Below are 20,213 nucleotides of genomic sequence, written 5' to 3' on the forward strand. Positions count from 1 at the left end.
CTCTAGGTTTAACTCTATCCATCATCTTACACATGCCTTAATAAAGACCAGAGCAGAAACAACCTTATACACTTAAAATAGAAATAAATCTGTTGAAGTGTTGTTGAGCATTGTGATAAATAAACATACAGGTTCCTATGAGATGTAAATTGATGCTTATAGCAGTTAAAGCATGAGTTCAAAATATTTAGCAATCCATTGTTAACTATAGACATTATTAGGATGCTAGTTACACTTTCCTCTATTTCTCTATTAGTCTGTTTTAATTAAACACAAAGAGGTTTAACATATCTGCGCATTTAGTTCTTACAGCCTCGGTGAATTAGACCTTGTATTATATCAATCTATGCTGTAATTGAATTGAGATAAATATCACAAAGTTGTATATTTTCATAGACAATAATGCAGTTATGTTAACTGTGAATTTGACGCATGTTTTTCCCTCACTTCATTTTACTGCTACTTGTTGGTATTTTTATGTGTGATACATTTAAAAGACTTACTATGCATAAATCAACGTATGTGCACATTTATAGGAGGAACACCTGTCAAAAGTCAAGCTGTATTATACAAGTCCATCTGGAGTTCTGCGTTGTCTCAGATGAAGCTATTACATACACAAGAATGTATAAAAATATATGCCATGGTTTTGCATTGCGACCTTTAGAGAGATGATATCAGAAATTCTTTCAGAAATGTGCTCTGCTATAATTCAGGATTGAAGAATTTAGATATTTCATTAAGTCAGATTTTATTCAGATACTTACTCTCCTGTTCCAACTTTTGCATTCCTCAGTAAATTATGCTACCTGGAATTCTCCTGCTAGAGACTACAATCTCCTTCCTTTCTTCAACCCTCTTAGAATTAAAAGCCTTCTATTGTTTAATTTTTCTTCCCCAAAATATAAGGTCTTGTGATTTGTAGCTTCATTGACAGATTTACTGAGCTGGAGGACATCCTTGGTGATCAAAGTAATGCTTTGTTAAAGTTTTTCACTTTAAGAATTATTTTGTAGTTTTGGAAATCATAGCACAGCTCGCACAGTACACTCAGTATCCTTCACCCAGGTTTTCTATTGATTCTTTTGTGGTACCAAACAAAGTAAAAATGAAGGTGATGCTGACTGCTCTAGGCTGAACATTTTTTTTTTTTTAATTCATCTTGAAATGGAAAAAATTCTTGAGTTTTTTCTTCTTACATATATTCCTCCTTAACTTTGGGAGATTATGTTACTAACAAATATTTTCTCCCCACTTTTTGAACTTGATTAGGACTTCTCAAGATAAGAATTTCAAAAATTGAGACTGGTATGTTGCATAACATGCTCAATATTGCCTTGTACACACCATGTGCAAAATCTTTCTGACCGGGAAATGTTTGAGAGAGGGGAATTGAGGAAAGTGCCACCAGACAACATTTTATTCTCTCCTCATCAGCAACAAAATGTGTTGGCTTTATCATTCAAAATCCATCCTTTTGCAAGTCTGTTGTGGTGGTCGAAATTGTCCAGCTGAATTGGTATCACAGGATATTCAGAAAGCAAGTTCAAATATTTTCTTAAGGATTGGATTTTAGCAGAAACCTAATATTAATTTTTAGAAGTTGGTGTGACTACTAGTCCTATTTCTTCTGTACAAACAGTGATTAATTTGGAATGTTACTTGGGCTTATAATGGATGACCACTAGTTTGACCATTATTTATTATGACCTCACTGAGATTTGTGGCAGACCTCTTTGTGTTTTGCTTAAGCTGCACCTCTGCTTTATATGGTCACTTTCGGGATAATTATAAATATGTTGGTGATCCACAAAGGAAGAAGCTAGTAGGAAAGTTTTAACAAAGTAGTTCTACTTCTCCAGCATTTGAGAGAGCTACCTGCTTCAGAATAAGCAAAGGCTTACAAAATACATTTTGTTAGCTTACTGTGAGCCGTCAGAGAGAACTGATTGTTTCTTAGGCTAGTCTACAAAGACTGATCCCTCTGGCTTGTCTCCAGTACTTTCTAAAAGATTTCTTTTTCAGGCAAGAAGGCTTCCCAATGTGATTTAGAGCCCAATCTGGCCACCCAGAGAGATCTTTGGTCTCCTGAGTAATACATAAAAAACCCTATCTCCTTTATTCAACCTAACTTCTTTTTTGCAGAGGGAACTTTTTTTAGGAGTACTATTAGACTCTGTCTAAAAATTTTTATGGCTTCCTCAGCTGGGATACCAAAACACTCAGCATTGATCTAACAGTCCTCCCACCAAGGCCAACAGGATCACAGTGAGTCTCTAAAAGAAGAGCTCCTGAAAATGCCATATCTTGTTAGCCACCTGAGTGCTCTGGGCTGTAACAGCAGGTACTGTAGACAGCTATCAGTGTTTATGATTTGCATTATGATAGCATGCAAAACATGTCCTACTGTGTCTACACCCCCATAAAGCCAGGTCTGAATGACTTCTTTCCCATTTTGGCATTGCCTTAGTACTATCAGAATTTCCCACTGAGTCCTTGACTCAAAGCTTTTCGGGTTTTTTTATAATTAGTTTATAGTCTGACAACACTGTCAAAGCTCTATTCTTTTTGGATTATAATGCATGAAGAAGTGGAAGTCTGCCAATAAGCCTCCATCATCACTGTAATGCAGAGAAACCATCTACGCCCACAACTACATAGGACTAATACTGTGAATGTTTTACTTCTTGCATTAAAGTAAACAGAAGAAAGTTCTACAAAAATTATGTGGACAGACAAACAAATAAATTATTTATTGTGTTTGTTCATGCTGATTTCATTAGTTTTCTATATGCATCTTGTAGAAAATACTCCATTAACTATTCCAAACTAGAAAACTGTTCAAGAAGGATACAAACAAATGTGATTAATTAAGTGGGCTTGTATTTAAATTAAAAATTGACCATGAGAAAATACAGTTTGTTTCTTGTTCTGTCACCTAGTAGAAAAAAATGAAATGCACCATTGATATGGTTCACTAACCTAGAAAAAGTAAGCAGGCAGTGGGAGCTTGATGTTTAGAAATTTCACCAACATAAACAGTGATAAGATAGTCAAGGTAATTTGCAAGGTCAAGCAAATATCCAGAAAATAACAAAGGATGACCTTTATTGAAAAGGAGACTATGAAAGTTCTTGTATCTCAGCACAGCACCAAGCAACCCCTCTGTTACTTGGCAAGATCAAGACTGAGAATCCTGCATCCTATCTGAATCAGCTACAAATATCCCACCTTCTCTTCCTGTGCACACTTTGGATGCTTTGAAGTGAACTACCTTGCCTGAAGACACTGAAAAATACTATTAGAGTACTCAGCTTGGTGTGCTTAAAACTTTTTTTAACCTTATGAAGTGTATGTAGTTTCTAATTTGTTTGAAGTTTATTTAAGGCTTTCAAAAAATAATATTGTGAAATACCAGTGCAGGATGTTTCATTACACACATAGCACCTAATTATGGAAAGTAAGAGCTACTTATTTACATAAACAAAAAAAAATTAAACACTTTTTATACTTTTCCTTTTTTAACAAAGGTAAGGCAAATTCCTTTTTGTCTCCAAACTCTTCTTTTTGTCATGTAATTTGTAACTTTACCACTCTTTTCAGGAGAGATTTTTATAGTAGGATGCCTCTTCTCTCTTTCTTTAGATTTGTCACACCCCAGTTCATCTGTATGGGATCTTGCTCATGTGGAATGTTCTCTGAAATGAAGGGCTTTTTTTAAAAAAGGTATTCTTTGTACTTCAAAGTATTTGCACAGTAATGTCTCTAGTTGGACAATCACTGATGGAAGACTCCTATTCTAGAGCTCAGTCTTAAAAAAAAAATAAAAAGAAGTAAGTCTTCTCAAACAAATTGTGTAGTACATGACTTTCACAAGGCTAATAGTATGTTCCCTTATTTCTGCTCAACAGTCCTCTAGTCAGCCTTTATTTTTAGTGAGATCAGTAACTATTATGTTTCCATTTAGGAAAATGTTTTATTTAATAAAAAATGTTACCATTATTACTTTCAGAGCACCTCTTCCTAAATAATAAAGATGTCATGAGAACGGAATCCTCAGAATAAGCAAGGTGAAATTACAGAGTGAAATAACTAAAAGGCGAGAATAAACAGAAGCAGAAACCACTTCAGAGAGAAAGCAAAAGCTTTCATAATCATATGAAATGGGACAAAGAAGTAGAGGAATATAAAAAGTTACTCTGGAGCATTGAACAGATGAACTGCAGCATTTTTTTCTATACTGAATTTTTTCTGAGCTCAAATAGAAAGAGGCAACTATACTGCATATACCTGGGCATGTGCAGTGTTCAAATAAAAAATGAGCAAGATTGCAAGACTTGTGGTTAGAGGAAGTCAACTACTATTCTTGTATAGAGAAGAGAAAGGGCTGGAGAAATTTTTACATGGATAGAAACATGAATATTTGCCCCTGATGTTGATAGTAGTCCTTCTGCATGTTTGGGTTGGATGTGACTAGCAGCAAAGCACACACAGTTGCTCACTCACTCACTCACTCACTCACTCACTCCCCACCTTCCAGCAGAACAAGAGAGAAAATATAAAGAACACAAGAAAGCTCACGGGTTAAAATAAAGACAGGGAAATCACTCAGCAGTTACTAACATGGGCAAAACAGACTTGGCTTGGGGAATTTAACTACTTCTACAATACTTAGTTACTGTTTCAGGTATTGGGAAACAAATGTTTAAATACCAAGGGCTGCAATGGGCACATCTAATCTGGTGCAGGTTCATCCATGGGCTGCGATTCCTTTTGGGCTGTCCCAAAAGGACAAAGCACCTCTTGCTCCTCCGGCCTTATTACCTTTCTGTAATTTATGAAATATGATTTCACTGAGTCCCTGCAAACTCCTCTGATTGATTCAGAGGCAACACCAACTCCACTGTTGGACTGAGCTGTGTGCTGTGGTGGGTCCATCAAGGTGATTGGAACAGGCTGTGTCTGGACCAGGGCAGTCCCTGAACTCCTCCATCAGAGGCTGGTCATTAGGATCCCCCCAGCCTTGTCATTTATACCCACACATTAGCAACATGGTTGCAGAGCATTAGGTGCTACACAGTCTTGCTTTTGGAAACCAATTTACCTGCTTGTGAAAAATGCAAGGCAGCAGTTGCCAGGTGGATGTTCTCCTCATGAATAAAGTTGAACCACTGGGTACAACTCGCCAGAACATGAGTCTCAGCCGATTTGGTAGTGAACAGAGTTGGTACTGAACGAAGCCTCATGCAGGCTACTACTCTTCAGCAGTGGTCCTGTAGTTGACGAGGACCTGAACACAGGCAGAGGAGTTGAGTGTTAATGAAGCTGGAGACATGGTGTTCTCTGCAGAGCTCAAGAGCTGGTTTGGCTGCCAGACAGCCGTAGTTAGCCTGGCTGGCACCAGCAGTAAGATGGCTTTTATTCTCCTCTAGTATTAAGACAACCTGCAGCAACATTCAATCTGCCATCAATCTGAAGATTGTGGAGTTCAATGCAAAGCTGTTGGTGGAGCTTGAAGCGTGTTACTGACTGTTACTGGTGCAGCTAGTCTCATCAGAGTGAGTATGTGCATATTTATACAAGTGAACTGCATTTTTTTAAGTTATGCCATCAAAATTGCTCTGTGTCAACTCATGTGCAGGTACTCATTAATGCTCTGGAGATACAAAGCATGTGAGAGACCAAAACTAATTAGCAGCTGCAATAATTAGCAGTGTTAGCTCTTTAAGATCACAATCAAATATTCACCCAAGCCTTGAGGATCCACTGAGTCAGCGCAGCTAAGGAAGAACAGACTGTGCAATGAGTTGTGCATGGGGAGTTGGATCAGCCATCTCTTATTCCTGGGCCGAAAAAGATCAGGTGTGTAGTCTTTTGGTATGAGTTCAGATCAGAGTGTGCCATTGACAGACATCTTTTTTGCTTTGACCCCCCAGGTTAGTGTAGAAAAGTCTAAAAAGAAACTCCTTGGAAAATCAGCTTCAGCATAGCTATTTTTAGAGTGATTAAAGGTCATGAAAAGGAAACAACTTTTTTTTTCCTTTTCTTTTTTTCTGTTGTTATGACTCAGATTTCTTTCTTGAGTCCCAGACACTCAATTTGGTGGAGGATATGACATCTCACCCTAACAGCCAGAGTATGGATCAGCAAAGCGCCATTGAACTCAGAGGCTTCCATGAGATGAGGGATACTGGAATAACCTCTCTGCATCACTGTGATGGAGGGTAGAATTGGCCTCTGTGCTTCCTTTCCTTCTCCAAAAGATGCTTTCTGTTCCAAGAGATAAAAAGGAAACTGCAGCCAGCAAGAGATCTTGAAGTAAATAAAAAGTGTCCTGGGCTTTGCAGAATAAACATAAAATATTTTTTGAAAGGAGATGTCATGTTGATAAATGCATATGACTCAAATTCTTCACATACTTAACTGAAGTTTTTCTTAATAAGCACTTTTCCATAGAATAGAAACACTTAGACAAAGATCAACCAGGAAGACCATGGAATAAAAATTAACATTGGTCTAAATTATATATTACAGTGAGGGAAAACCCAGCTTAAGATTTAGAGGGCCAAAGGCACCTTTACTGGACATTGAAAAGAATAAGTACAAAATATGAATAGCAATACTATGCCTCAGAAAGCAGAATTTGGTCCACAGCTCCCTTGTCTGTTAGCTTTTTTTGTCCATGACACATATTCTTGAGGTGAGATGACTTTATTCCAATTTTGTGGCATTTTAGAACCACTTCTTACTTTCTATGAACATGAGCTTGGCAGGTGCAAAGCAGAAAAGAATGAGCTCAAAGACCTATTCTCTGCTGCCAGGCATGAGACTTTACAAGAGACACCAAACTTAGGAACGTCAGATGCCTGTCTAAATAATTGACAACTACAATGAAGTGAGGGTAAAAGTCATTCCCAAGCAGACTATATTTAAAACTGCTAACCTGAGAGGGATTCATAGTCTAGGGAACGTGTCTCAGATTCATCTTATAAACCCTGCTGTGTGCTTCCAAGTTCAGTCATCGGCTGTGGAACAATTTTAAATGAGATTTACTGAGCCAGCTACTGCAAAAACTAGCTATATGGAAACTTACATTGTACTGATGAAAACACATTATCCTTTGTCACATTATAGGAAGACTAATCTAGAAACCATCTGCAGTCATATAAAACTTCAAGCTGGACTTAAACACTGAAAAGAATTAGTGTCACTTATGATCTCAGAAACCAGTCAAAAGCTAGATTAGCTGTGGATGTAATGCTAAAGTCCAGTCAATGCACAGGTAGAAGGAAAAAGACCACTATCCAGAGGGTTTGGTGGTTGTTTGCCAAACCACTAAATGGACACCAAGCTCAGGGCCAAATTCTTCCCAGTGTGAGTATGCTCTGCTCCTGCCAAAGCTGGCGAGAGCAGCATGCCTACACTGCGAGGCAGAGTGTTTGACAAAGAAAGAAAAATATGTTTCTGCAAAGAAGTCTTTCTTGTGCTCTTTATGAGTATTGTTTGGTGGTGTGGGTCGGGCTTGGATTTGTTTGGTTGGTTGGTTGATTTTGGGTTTTTATAAGTCTGCAAAGCTATGGGATATTGAGAAAATAGATGAAATCCTGGTTCTATTAAAGTCATTGCGAAAATTTCTATTGATTTCCCCAGGGTCAGCTTCAGTCTACAGCGTGGTCCCTTGTGTATTCTTGCTTGGTGACACCCAAATAAAATGCGCTTTGCTTACAAATCAAAACATTTTTTTTGAGCTGTTAGCTCAGCATGGTAGCTGAAACACAAGCTGTGCTCTTCTCTGCATCTCCTATTATTACCTGTCATAAAGAATCCACAATTAGGGTTTAGCTGGCAATTTCGCCGCTCATACACAAGGCAGATAAAAATCCAGATTGTTCTTCCAAATCTGTTTTAGCTGTATGCTACCGATGTAATAGCTGGTGGTGGTGGTGATGGAATAGTAAGCTGATATTTACCTCCATCTATATTACCTGATCTGAAGCCCACCCAGTAGAAAATTAATATACTCTACAATACTGTTGCTATTGAATTTCTTCAATTCTCCAGTTGGGTTTACCACAGCAGCTATTCCAGGGTACCAGATCTCGGCAGAAGTTTTTTAATTACTTCAGTGACAGCAGGACCAAGTCTTCAACAGTCATCACCAGATCCTGCAGACAAACACAAGAAGAAGCTGGTAGTGTAAAATATTTTTACATAGTGTAAAATATTTAACGTGTCTTTAAAAAAACCAAATAAAAGAGCAATAGCCATAAATACAAGGATTTCTACAATATCACAGTAATCTGTTGAGATACTTTTACCTACTGAGGAGTGAGAAAAGGAAGATCAGGGAGGATGAGTAAGAATGAGGAGGGAACAAATACAGTGTTCAGAGTATGAAGAGGAACTATTTTTTCTTTTGCAGATTTACCAGTGGAGCAAGAAATGTCTTGTACCTGACTTAGGAGTTTAAGGCAATTTCTTTAACTGTGGAAAGCATTACTTTTCAAGATGTGTGCAGGGCAGACAAACTAGTTGGCTTACACATTAATCTCTATAACTCTGGAACAGAACCAGTATGATAACTTATAGAGGGTGTGACCTGACATTTCTTCACACTGATTCACAAAAAAATGGAAAACAAAATGACTAACAGGAAATGAAACTAATATTTAATATTTTTATTTAAAAATATTATTAAAATCAAGTTAATATTTTCTCAAATGATCAATTCTCTTAAAATTATTTAACCTTGTCTACTTATAGATATTATTTGTTCTCTTCTTCTTTTTCTTTGTTTCTTGAGCATTGCTGCTCAAATAATTTCAAATTGTGATTTATGTTTATTTGGCAACACAAAGGATTGAAGCCAACAACATCTATTAAAATAGCCTGTGTCAGAGATTATGCTGTATTTACCTCATCCTGAGGCATTTTCCTATGATCTCTTTGAATTAATTTAATTTGAAAAATGTTGTCCTGAAGTTAAAGTACAATGAACAATAGTCAGTTGTTTTGGAAACTGAATAACAAGAAATAACTTCAGTCCTTTTTTGTTAAGATACTAATTGTTTTGTTTATTTAAATTAAGAAAACTGTATGCCGAAGGACATGTTATAAATTCTCAGGACTATGCAGCATTTTCTCTGCCCAGCAGCAAAAATAAAAAAAAAGATCTGTAATTAATGTTTCTTTTCACGCACTTTTGTAAATGGAGAGCAAAGAAATCTAAACCAAAAGGCATTAATTTATTTCCAAATAAGGAAAACCTCATTTAGTGGTTCTTCAGTTAATTGAAGACCTTTATCCTCTTGAAACAAGAGTGGAAGTCAGTGACATGGCCTGTCCTCAAGAGCTTGGGTGGTTATCGTGAAGCATCTCACAAGGAAACCTTAAACCTTAAACAGCTGGGGACCTTCTTTTTAATGAGGATACTCTTGCTGACAGGCTCTGAGGTGAAGCATCACCATGTCTGTCCAAACCCACAGAATATCGTGCCTTGAGCTGGCATCACAGCAAATTCCTACTGATTCAGACCTGGAGTGACAACACTTACTGCTTTCTTGTATGAGAGCAAATGGTACTGGAGCAGGCACAGTGCTGACATGTAACAAGAAACAGGCCTCTGAGAAGGGCATGCTCTAAATCAAATCAGACAAAAAAGAAAGAACAAAAATTATTTCTGTCTTACAAATGAGAAATGCAGAAAGAAAATAACAACCCTGAGAAAGGGCTCATATGGTCTCAATGTGCATAAATACCTGAGGGGAGGGTGCAAAAAAAGGACAGAATCAGGCTCTTCTCAGTGCTGGTCAATGGCAAGACAAGAGGCCATGGGCACAAACTGAAACACAGCAGGGTCTCTCTGAACATCAGGTAACACTTTTTCATGGTGAAGGTGACTGAGTACTGACAGAGGTTGTGGACTCTCCATCACTGGAGATATTCAAAAGCTGTTTGGACATGGTAGTGGACAACTGAGTCTAGGTGCAGCTTGTGGAGGAAGGATCAGGTGATCTCCAGCGGTGTCTTCCAGTCTCAACCATCTTGTCATTTTGTGCTTCTGTCTCATCAATAAATCTGGAAGCTGACCCTGCCACTGCTCACCCTGAATCCACTGGTACAGGGATTGCTCTGTGCCTCTGAGCTTAAGTTAGTTGTGGAATAATTTATTCACTCACTTTCATGATATTTTCGGGGAACAACAGATTTTTTTTAATAGACTCCATAACTTAATTGGAAGCAAATATTCTGATTCTTTTATATACTGAAATCTCTTTATGCTGCTCTGGAAATGTAGGTGTTAGACATGTGGCATAGAAATTACTTATCTTGTCACAGAACCACTTCTTTCATTTTTACATTTGCTGATGGCCCACTAGTTTCAGTTGCACGTTCCTGCTTTATGGTGATATAAGAGAATACAAAGTATATCTGCATGAGGCTTTTTTCTTATTCAACTTCAAAGGTGACTATGAATTTATGAATTTGTCTTGGTATTTCATTGGCCTTGCAGATTTTACTCTAAAGACTGTTTTCTGTTTGGGTTTTTTTCAAGTTCTGATGGTTTTTTCTTTATGAATATTATATAGATAGGGCCACATAGAAATAATCGACCTGTCTTTTCATGCTAGGAAGTTTTCAGCAAAAGGTTTATTTAGATCCTATACAAGTACCATGTTTTGATTAACACATTTAAATCATTTGAACGCTTAACCAGGGCAATAACATTCTTCTCTAAAAGTGGAAATTTTCCTTTTGCATCAGTAACCAGAAGGAGAAACATTAAATAATTTGAAGCAATGATACAACAGATATAATATAAAAAGACAGTCTCCTGTAAATAACATGATTTTTTTTCCTGTACTTTTCAAATTCCATATCTTTGTTTGTAATCTATACCTATAGCAAGGGAAACCATAAATGTATTATGAATGACAGGACAATCTTCTAGGGATGATGAGGTACTACATCTCAGAGAAATAGCTAATAAATAAAAAGTTGTATGTGATGTGGCAGAAGTAGGCAAATCTAAAAACCTTAATATTAAATACGAATGAGGAAACTTTTATTCATATCCATTCCTTCAGGGTAGATTTTTGGGTGATAATTCATTGGTTCAGCTCCACCAGATATAAAAAAGATTAATGCACTCAATGCTTAATTTTCAGTCTATTTAAGCATGTAAATTACAGAAATTTATTTGTTTGATCTATGTTGAGTTGCATTTGACCACAATAGCTAGGAACTGATTAAAATATGCTTATTTCAATGATATTTTATGTTTTCCTTTCAATTCCCAAATACCATGGAAGAGTAAGCAGAAATTTATGCCATTGTTTCTAGAGTGGTGTTGAAGGGAGACGAGGTACCAGAGTGAGAGGGAATTCTGTTTATTATAGTGAAGTGGCCTCTCTTTTTTTTTTTTCCAAAATATTTTTTCATAGAAGCATTTATTTCTGAACTATCACTATTTTTGATGTAGGCATCCTGCAGGTGTGATACAATAAAACTTTTTTTTCTAAATTTCATCTTAGAAATAACTTTAAGATATTTTTATTAATTATGTGTACATTTAGCTTTTAATTTTCAGAAGGAAAATATTGTTTTGGAAGTATTTCAGCTCAAGCACATTGAAAGTTACTCCAGATATACTTGGGAGAAAAGGCTTATATTGAATATACTAAAAGGGAAACATCCTCAAATGATTGGCAGGTCATAAAAATAGTTTCCACTTATTTTTTTATGGTAGTTGAAGCAGTCAAAATACACAAAGCATGATCAGTGACTTCTATGATTATGGTTTAGACTGAGAAAGTTTGGAACAACAGTGAGGGAAATCATGTTTTTGCAAGAGAGAGTCTCTTCTGTCCCAATGAACAAGAAATGCAAAAAGCAAATGGGAATGAAGTCTCCTAGAGACGGCTGAGATACCTAAGGCAGTGCTCGTCCTCCCCTCCCAAAAGTCTGGTGGAGGCTCTCTCTCAGAGTATCCCAGTCCCAGCTCTGAAAGGAAATGTCAGTCCCACAAAGACAACCTGCTCCCTTCCGTCAGAGACTGTGGTGCTCGCAGATACATTTTAAGGAGAATGTAAGGGAATCTGTGAAGGTCTTTTAAATACAAATTTCTAAGGCTGCCATCATCTTATTTCAAGATGTTTTGAATTTCTCTACACACACACAAACTAAGACTCAAAAATTATGCAGTAATAAGCATTTTTAAAGTAATTATCATGTGGAGATATAAAACATAAAGTCAAAAAATGTATCAGGAACACATATTGGGGAATGAGCTTTAAATGAGAAATGAAAACACACAGTTGTGTGATCATCTTTTCAAGATGGAAAGTACTAAGCAGAAGTGAAAATACTATTGCAATATGACCGTTAGAAATTATTACAACATCAGTCTTTAGTATTAGCTAGGACCACTGTTCAGCTAGTTGGGAAGGTATGAGATTATTTTGATTGCTCAACTACAGTAATTGGTTGCAGACGGATGCAATTTTAAGATCATTATTTGTACTCCTTCCTCTGCCCACCATACTTTATCTCAAAACAACTGCAGTTAAGATGTTCCTCAGCAGTTTTTTGCTGAGCTACATTATTTTCTTGCTCACGTAAAATTTAGCTAAGGAATATAGCTTTGTTGATGTGCTGTTATTTTTAACATTTAATTAGAAAGAGTCAGAGAGCTGATTAGCAGCACAGAATGATAGCACAGATCGTTAAGACTCAGATGCAAAGAAAGCACACTTTCTTGTCTCATGTGCAGGTGCCAACTACCTGAGTAAGCAGAGCTCTCCTGGCACAAAGCACATCAGTACCTAAGTGAGGGGAGATTTTGACTATGGGGCCTGGTTTTTGTATCAGATATATGTGAACTATCTGACCTAAGCATATGGGAACCAAATGCACCAAGGGCAACCAGGAGCTCAGAGATATGTCTCTAGGGATAGTTAAGATATCCTCACTTTTCAGAGCTGTAAGGCCAGAATTCTAATTTATAATATTACATCTGTAGCATATATTCTTAGAAAGCCCAGATGTGATTTTATAAAATGAAAGAAAGAGCCAGAGTACCTTTGGCTTCCTGATGCTGTTAACACTGGCCATTTCTGCATAAACCTCTAATCCCCTGATAGTGGTGTGACTGGACAACCTTCCCAGCCAGACAGCAGGTCTAGCTGCTGCTGCTAAACCATCAGCAATATACAGACGTTATCGACCAAAAAGGGTCTGAGACTTGTAGATGGCTGTAACAGGACTTTAGCAATATACCCAGTGCTTTTTCAGCTGTAAAAGCAACTTGTAAATGTTGAGCAACGAATAGCCATTATACAGCAATATCCAATTCAATTACATTTCGTTCAGTTGTAAGATTTCTACTAACTAGACAGGGAATTGGGTCAGACTACAGATCTTCCATAAAATCATGTGTTACAGAAACTAACAATTTGCTGGGTATAATCCAACAAAAACTATGATTTCCAGGCATGTTGACAAATCACTCTTTCAACTCTGTGCCCTCTGAGCTTACCAATTTGGACTCCTTCTTCGCTTTCTTTATAAAGTGTGTTTCTAATGAAAAATATTATTACAATTTGGCAGAGAAAAGGGGTTGATGGAGGCATGTACATTTCAAGGAATATCTTTTTGTTAACCATTAATTCCTATTTTTGCCAACCATTAATTCCTATTTTTGCCTAACATTGAAAGAATGTGAATAATTAAGCTTTAGTCCCCAAATACTTTCATTTTTATTTTAGACTTTCAATGATTTTTTTCTCTCCTCTACCTTGAACACAAAAATTTAACAACTGTTTGGCAAAGAACAGTGCAACAAAAGAAAACCTCATTCCAAACCTTCTCAAGTAACAGCTCAGATGCTCCATGCTCAAGGACTTTGTTCATCACAATGTATATCATCACTGGAAAAAAATTACTCAGTGGGAGACAAATTCTGATCTAATTAAAAGAGCTGGCAAAGGGAAAAAACCACGCTATTTGTTCAACTGCAAAACTATCCTAACAGGCTTCAGATTAGAGCTCTTAAAAGTGTTCATCCCAGCTGTTATCTCTTTAATGACTCATCCAAAGAATATGAGCAGGCAACAGCTGGAGCCTGGACTCTGCCTTTTTCTACAGTGTATTGGATGCCAAAAATGGGAGCAGATACTGGTGATGAGGTTCTCAAGTGCTATTTTCTGGGTTGGCACTATTTCTGGTTACTGTAGCAGCACATATTCCTATCACGATGAGTTATGTGATCTTTCAGGCTGCTTTACACGTACAGGTTTGTGCTAGCCCTCATTCAGGCTGAGCTCCCAGATAGGCAAATGTGAGCTTTGGGAATCTACATGATGGAGGCTGTAGTGACTCTGATTCAGCAAAGCCTTTAATGCATATTTAGCTGCACATGTGTTAGGTTCACCTTCATTCAGAAAAGCGTTATTCATAAGGTGAACTCTGAACACACTTGAGTGTTGTAGTGTAAGAAGGCTAAAATTACCAAGATACTTTCGAACTGTTACTACGTGAATGCTCTGCAGGATTCTAAAACACGATGGCAGATCCATAATATATTGAAGTGCTAGTTAGACACTCATTTCATAGCATTTTAGGTTTGAGAATGCTTGAGTACAGTCTTCACTACAAGAAAATATTTTTACTGCATTCGGGTCAGAAGAATTTAATTAAATCTAGATATAAAGGACTTCTGTGGAATATGAGACACCTCACAAAGTGAAAGCCAGAGATTGAAAGATGGTAGAATGTCATACAGGTTATGTAAGTCATGCAATTCAAAGCACACATTAATTTACTATCCTGAAGAGATTGTTTTTCACATTCTGTTTATATAGCAAGACAGTAATGATGTTATCTCTTTTTCTTTGTTTTGAACATCCAAGGTTAAAATAAACAAAAAAAGAAGGTGACTAAGTCAGGATTTTTCCTGGTCATTGCATCAAATAAATTATTTGGAATAAAGATTCATGTTCCTTTTCTATTTCAGATCAGTATTCTTAGTGTTCATCCCAAACAGCAGAGTAAATTGGTGGAGACTTCTTGCAAGCAGTGACAACATGAACATCATTTGAAAATTACTCAGTTTATTGCAGAGGACAAGATAAAAATGAGAGGTGTTCAGAAGATGTCAGTGAGATCCTCTTGGCATAGCTGGTGCTAGCAACAGTATCTGGCAGCTTTTGTATGCCCACACCTATTATGGTAGTGCATTATTGAAAAGTGCAATAGCTTCATGATTGTACACAGGTTTCAGAAATGGTCTGAACAAAATGCTCACTGTCTTAATAGATTTAATAATTGGAGAAAGTACAAGAAGGCAGTCAATGGCAGTGGTTTATTTTCTTTGCAGAGCTGCTATAGGCTGATCCTCTATAAGTGATCACAGTGATCCTCTATCACACCTCTCCATAGCTTCACAGCTTCAGAAGTGGAACTATGAGCTGCACTGTAGAGCTGTGGAATAACTTCTTAACTTTTCAAAATAAGAGTGGGAAAATCAAAGTGCCTCTAGCTACTGTCTTACTGTAGATCAACTTCAAGGTAATCATCTAGGCAAACATTTTAGAAAGAAGCTTTCTTTCCAACATAAATCCAGAGGTGGTGTAAAAATCATCCTTTCCTGACCCAATTTTTTCATAGCAGCCTCTCTTACTAGGAAACCAGAAGAGATGCTAAGATGTAAATAGTAACATATATGTCAGACAGGAAGAGGCTGGAGAGTTCAACAAGGACTCACTCCTTCAGTGTAAGAACCTATTCCTGCCTCAGTCTCTCATAAACAACATACTTAATAGCTTAAGTCATCAGGTTGCTGGAGGGAGCAGATTATTTGATCAGACATATGTCAGAAGGAACAGGAACTTAATGGATCAACAGAGATCTATGTTCCTGATGATGCACAGTTAGTGTGCAAGGCAGCTTTTGCCCTAATACTTTTTATCTCACAACTCAGCATCAAAACAAAAGGTCCTCAGCAAAGTTTTTTTGAGTTTTCTATCCCCCACTATTCTTGTGGAAAGAATTGCATTATGGTGCCCTTCTAATCCCCTCATGTATTCAAAATATTAATGTATAAGGACTTGGATTTGTAGAAAGTCTGTCAATACTTGCAAGGATAAGCAACAGATAGGAAGACCCCTCATTATTTTCCGAACACTCTCACTTCCCATTTCCTTCATGCCCTTGCTGAACTGTCCTATCTTTTCTCTCACAGCCTCAGCCCACCACAATAACCATACTCCTCCTAAACTCCTTTATCCCTGTGAGCACGCTGAAACTTCTCAGCCCTACCAGCTCCTAGAAATCCCTCTCTGATCTCCTCACTCTTTTCCAACAAGCTATGCTGTCATCATCACATTACTACATTTGCTATCCCTAAGGGTTGGTAAATGCTCTCCTCCCCTGGGTATTAGCATAAAAACCCTCAGAATGATAAGTTGCTGATCCCAACTGTTGTCAGTCCCCAGCACTCTTTACTCCTGTCCTCCAAAAGAAGATAGTTCCAAGTCTTTCTTCTTCATGGTATGGAGAATCTTTTCTTTGTTCTTCTTAAATCCTGAATCCCATGGAAATTCCATGTCAAGATCATTTTCCCTTGCATCTACCTTGTACCCTTTCTTAGCAGGGTACAATCTTAGACAGATACTACCTTCAGAAAACTTTCCCTTGACAGCTTAAAGGACTTCTTCCTGCGAAGCAGAGAGAGTTTCTTCTGAAAGCAATCTGTGCTGAAAGGCCACCACCATTCCAAACCATTTCGGAAAGTACCATTGAAATCTCCCTGTTAAAAGACCTGTTCACCCTATGGAAAAATGCAAATATTTTAGTGATGGTTTGGTAAATTTAAATATATTTCATACACACTGTGTTTGACCATGCACTTCAAAACAGTTCCTAAAACAGTTCCTGAGGCAGTTTTCCATTCTGCCTCAGATTCCTCAGTGGGTGAAAACTTACAGTGGATCAGAGGTGATGGGTCTATAAAGATCATCCCTCTCAGTTACTAAATGTAATCTCATATGATGTATACTCCCCAGATCTCTATGAGAAGCTATTTAGCATGGCACTACTGCACCAAAAAATGGTCAAGAACTGTTTTACAAGTATAAAATCCATGTCAGTAACAGAGGAGTACTTGCTTTAATTACACATTTGGAGCAGAGCTGCTGGGCGAACGTGGGTCTGCAGATGCATCTAAAGATCTTCACTGGCAGGGAATTATCTGCTGTGGAGCCAGAGTATCATAGTACCTGGGAAAATGTAGCCTCTTCTGATGATCCTTCTTTTTTGCAGTTTCCACAGAAACTGTATTAATGCAGAAAGAGTGTTTATTTAACAGGACATTAGTGTTGGATAAAAGAGGTTTTCTCAGTTCTGCTACAGACTTGATGTACAGTGTTAGGCAAGTTACTTTAAAGACCCTGTGTTTCATCCCCTTGTATTTAACATGGGAGTGATTTCGCACACACTCTTAATGTTTTGATGAGTAGCAGGAGACAAGATTTCTGCACAGATTTTTGATTTCTTCTACAGAAGAAGGATTCTTCAATCATCTAATCAAGTTAGTAAAAGGTGCCTTGAGTGCAAAAGAATTACTTGCAGTTGTAGACAAAAAGTGGTATTTAAGAATAAATCCAGGAAAGAGCAATATACAGCAGCTTTTAATTTGGTCTATACAGAGTTCATTCAATTTTCACTACTCAAACCAAAGTTGAAAATATGTGAAATTTTCCATCCAACATAAATGACTGTCACAAATCCTCTAACTTCTCTTGAATGACAATATGTGCCAAGTAGTTTTAGATTATGTCATCAGATTCTTATGTATGTGTGCTATAAGCCAATACCTTAATGACTGGATTGAAGAAAAACAATTATGACCTATCAACCTTACCAGTCACTTCAGTGCTATAGATCCTAGCTTTGCTAGAGCTGAGCTACTCATTTAGCAGAAAGTTTGCCTGATTATTGAACTTTTAGCAGACAAAATCAATGACAGTCCCGTATCTTCTCCCATAAGAGATTCTGATGGGGTTTGTTTTCCATTTTATAACACCAGTACATACTAATCAAGAGTATGAACAAACTCAGGAGTAAAAGGTACTAAGAGCTGATTTTACAAAAAAAAAAAAAAAAAGAAAGAAAAAAAAGAGGAAATGTTCTAAAGGCTGTTTTGCACACATTTCTATAGATAGGATGCAATTTATAGACCTGGTTTTAGAATGAAATCTCTCTGTAGAACCCAAGGCACTGTATCACCCCAAACACTTAAAAGGTGCATGTTAGAGCACTGCTCTCCCTTGGTTTTGCTTCAGTCAAACCGAATTGAAGGGTTACAGGTGACAAAACAGTGTAAAGAAATGGAATCTGCAAAGTAAAGGTGAAAGCAGAAGGTACCTGTGAAAAAAAAAGATTTGCAAGCTGCTGTTGAGGCTGAATTTTTCCATTTCCCAAACAATGTCCTGGTAGAAGTCTTTATGTCATATATTCCAAGATAGCTTAATTGACATGCCTTGGTACTGACTAGAAAATGAATCCATAAGGTAAAAGAGTAAGCCAGCTTCCAAGATCACTCATATTTCTGTTTATTTGTCCAAGGCTGCTACCTTATACCTGCAAATCAGTAACACCAGTGTTTAGGGAGTATCTCCCCTCTTGGAACTGCACCAAATTATTTCTCATCCTCTAAGCAGCCATAGGATGGTGTACAGTTTCAATTTTATTCACAATTTCCTGGCTGGATTGGATTCAATGATCTGAGTTCTGATTTAATGCTATAGGCCCAGTTCTTACTCATAATAAGGATCTTTACAGTATTGTTTTAGAGACACATGGAATTAGAAAATAAACAAACTCAACCACTTTAACAAGATGTATTCAGCTATGAATAAATGCTCAAAAGTGTTATATAAAACAGGTAATTTCCCATGGACGGGCTACAACCTTCTTTGGGTCTCTTGGTCACCAGAGACATACAAAAGGGACTTAATATAAATGAATCTTTGTGCTCTGATTTCTACTTCCTCATTGCCAGTACTATGTCATCCAATTACCCTTCATCCCGCTCTGTGACTGGAATTTTTTTTGTCATGAACCATTTTTAAAGTCTCCAATGACAAAAAAGAGGAAAAAAAAGCTTTCCTTTAAAGAATACAAGAAGATTGATGACTTTTGTTCATGAACCCAACAGTTTAAATTAAAAAATCTAAAGCCCTCATGACTCTAATTAATTTTACTTTGGAGATAGGATTTTAGTATTTAACTTTTTGCAGTTATAATGAAAACTTGCCTGCATATTGAATGATTTTTTTTCCTTCATATTTCATCATAATCTTTTTTGTTACAGGAATCAAAAATACAGGAAACATTTCAAAACCAGCCAGTTGAGACTGGTTAAATAACTTAAAGTTGCAAAGCTGTAAGCATGTGATGAAATGTATGCATGAATAGTCCCATGTGTAAAGTTAATTGCCTAGATCAGCACATAATCATGATGCAGCACCATAGTACAAATAAACTTAAGTGATTACATTTACAAAGACTGCATCTTTCCATTTTAAAAATATAATTATTAGGATATTACATTTCCTTCCTGTCTTTATTTGAAAAGATGTGAAACAGAGATAACTCGTGCAGCTCCTCCTGAGCAGTGATATTAAGTCTGGCTGAGGTCTTGCTTAGTTCTTCACCTCTCAGCAGTCTGGAGATTAGAAAGTGGGCACCCAGAGCACTTCTTCTCCTGCCATTGGATTCCAGTTTTATTGGATCCCTGTTTTAATAACTGTTGCATGAAGTGATCTCCATCTAGGGCACACTTTTCACAAGGTCTCTTTCCCCCCATCTTTCTGACAGCTTATTATGACTGAAGTGGAAATGTTACATAAAACAAGCTGTTTATGGAAATCTTATTTCTGTCACATGAGCTCTATTCTGATGTGACAGGCACTCTATCTCTCTGTAAGTATTAAGTATATTAATTATATCTGTCATTATGCAATTCCTCTCTTATCACCACTGGTTTTTATAGACCTGGTAAAATATACTCTGAGCAGTAAAATCATTGCACCTTAGCACACTTCAACGCTTATAACAATCTGACATAATAAGGATACTGTCATTGCAGAAACACCTTCCTACACCCATGTGGGTACTTGAAAATCTGTGCTTTCTCCATCCTCCTACACAGA

The sequence above is a fragment of the Chiroxiphia lanceolata genome, chromosome 1 (genome assembly GCF_009829145.1).
Source record: "Chiroxiphia lanceolata isolate bChiLan1 chromosome 1, bChiLan1.pri, whole genome shotgun sequence".
Taxonomy (NCBI): domain Eukaryota; kingdom Metazoa; phylum Chordata; class Aves; order Passeriformes; family Pipridae; genus Chiroxiphia; species Chiroxiphia lanceolata.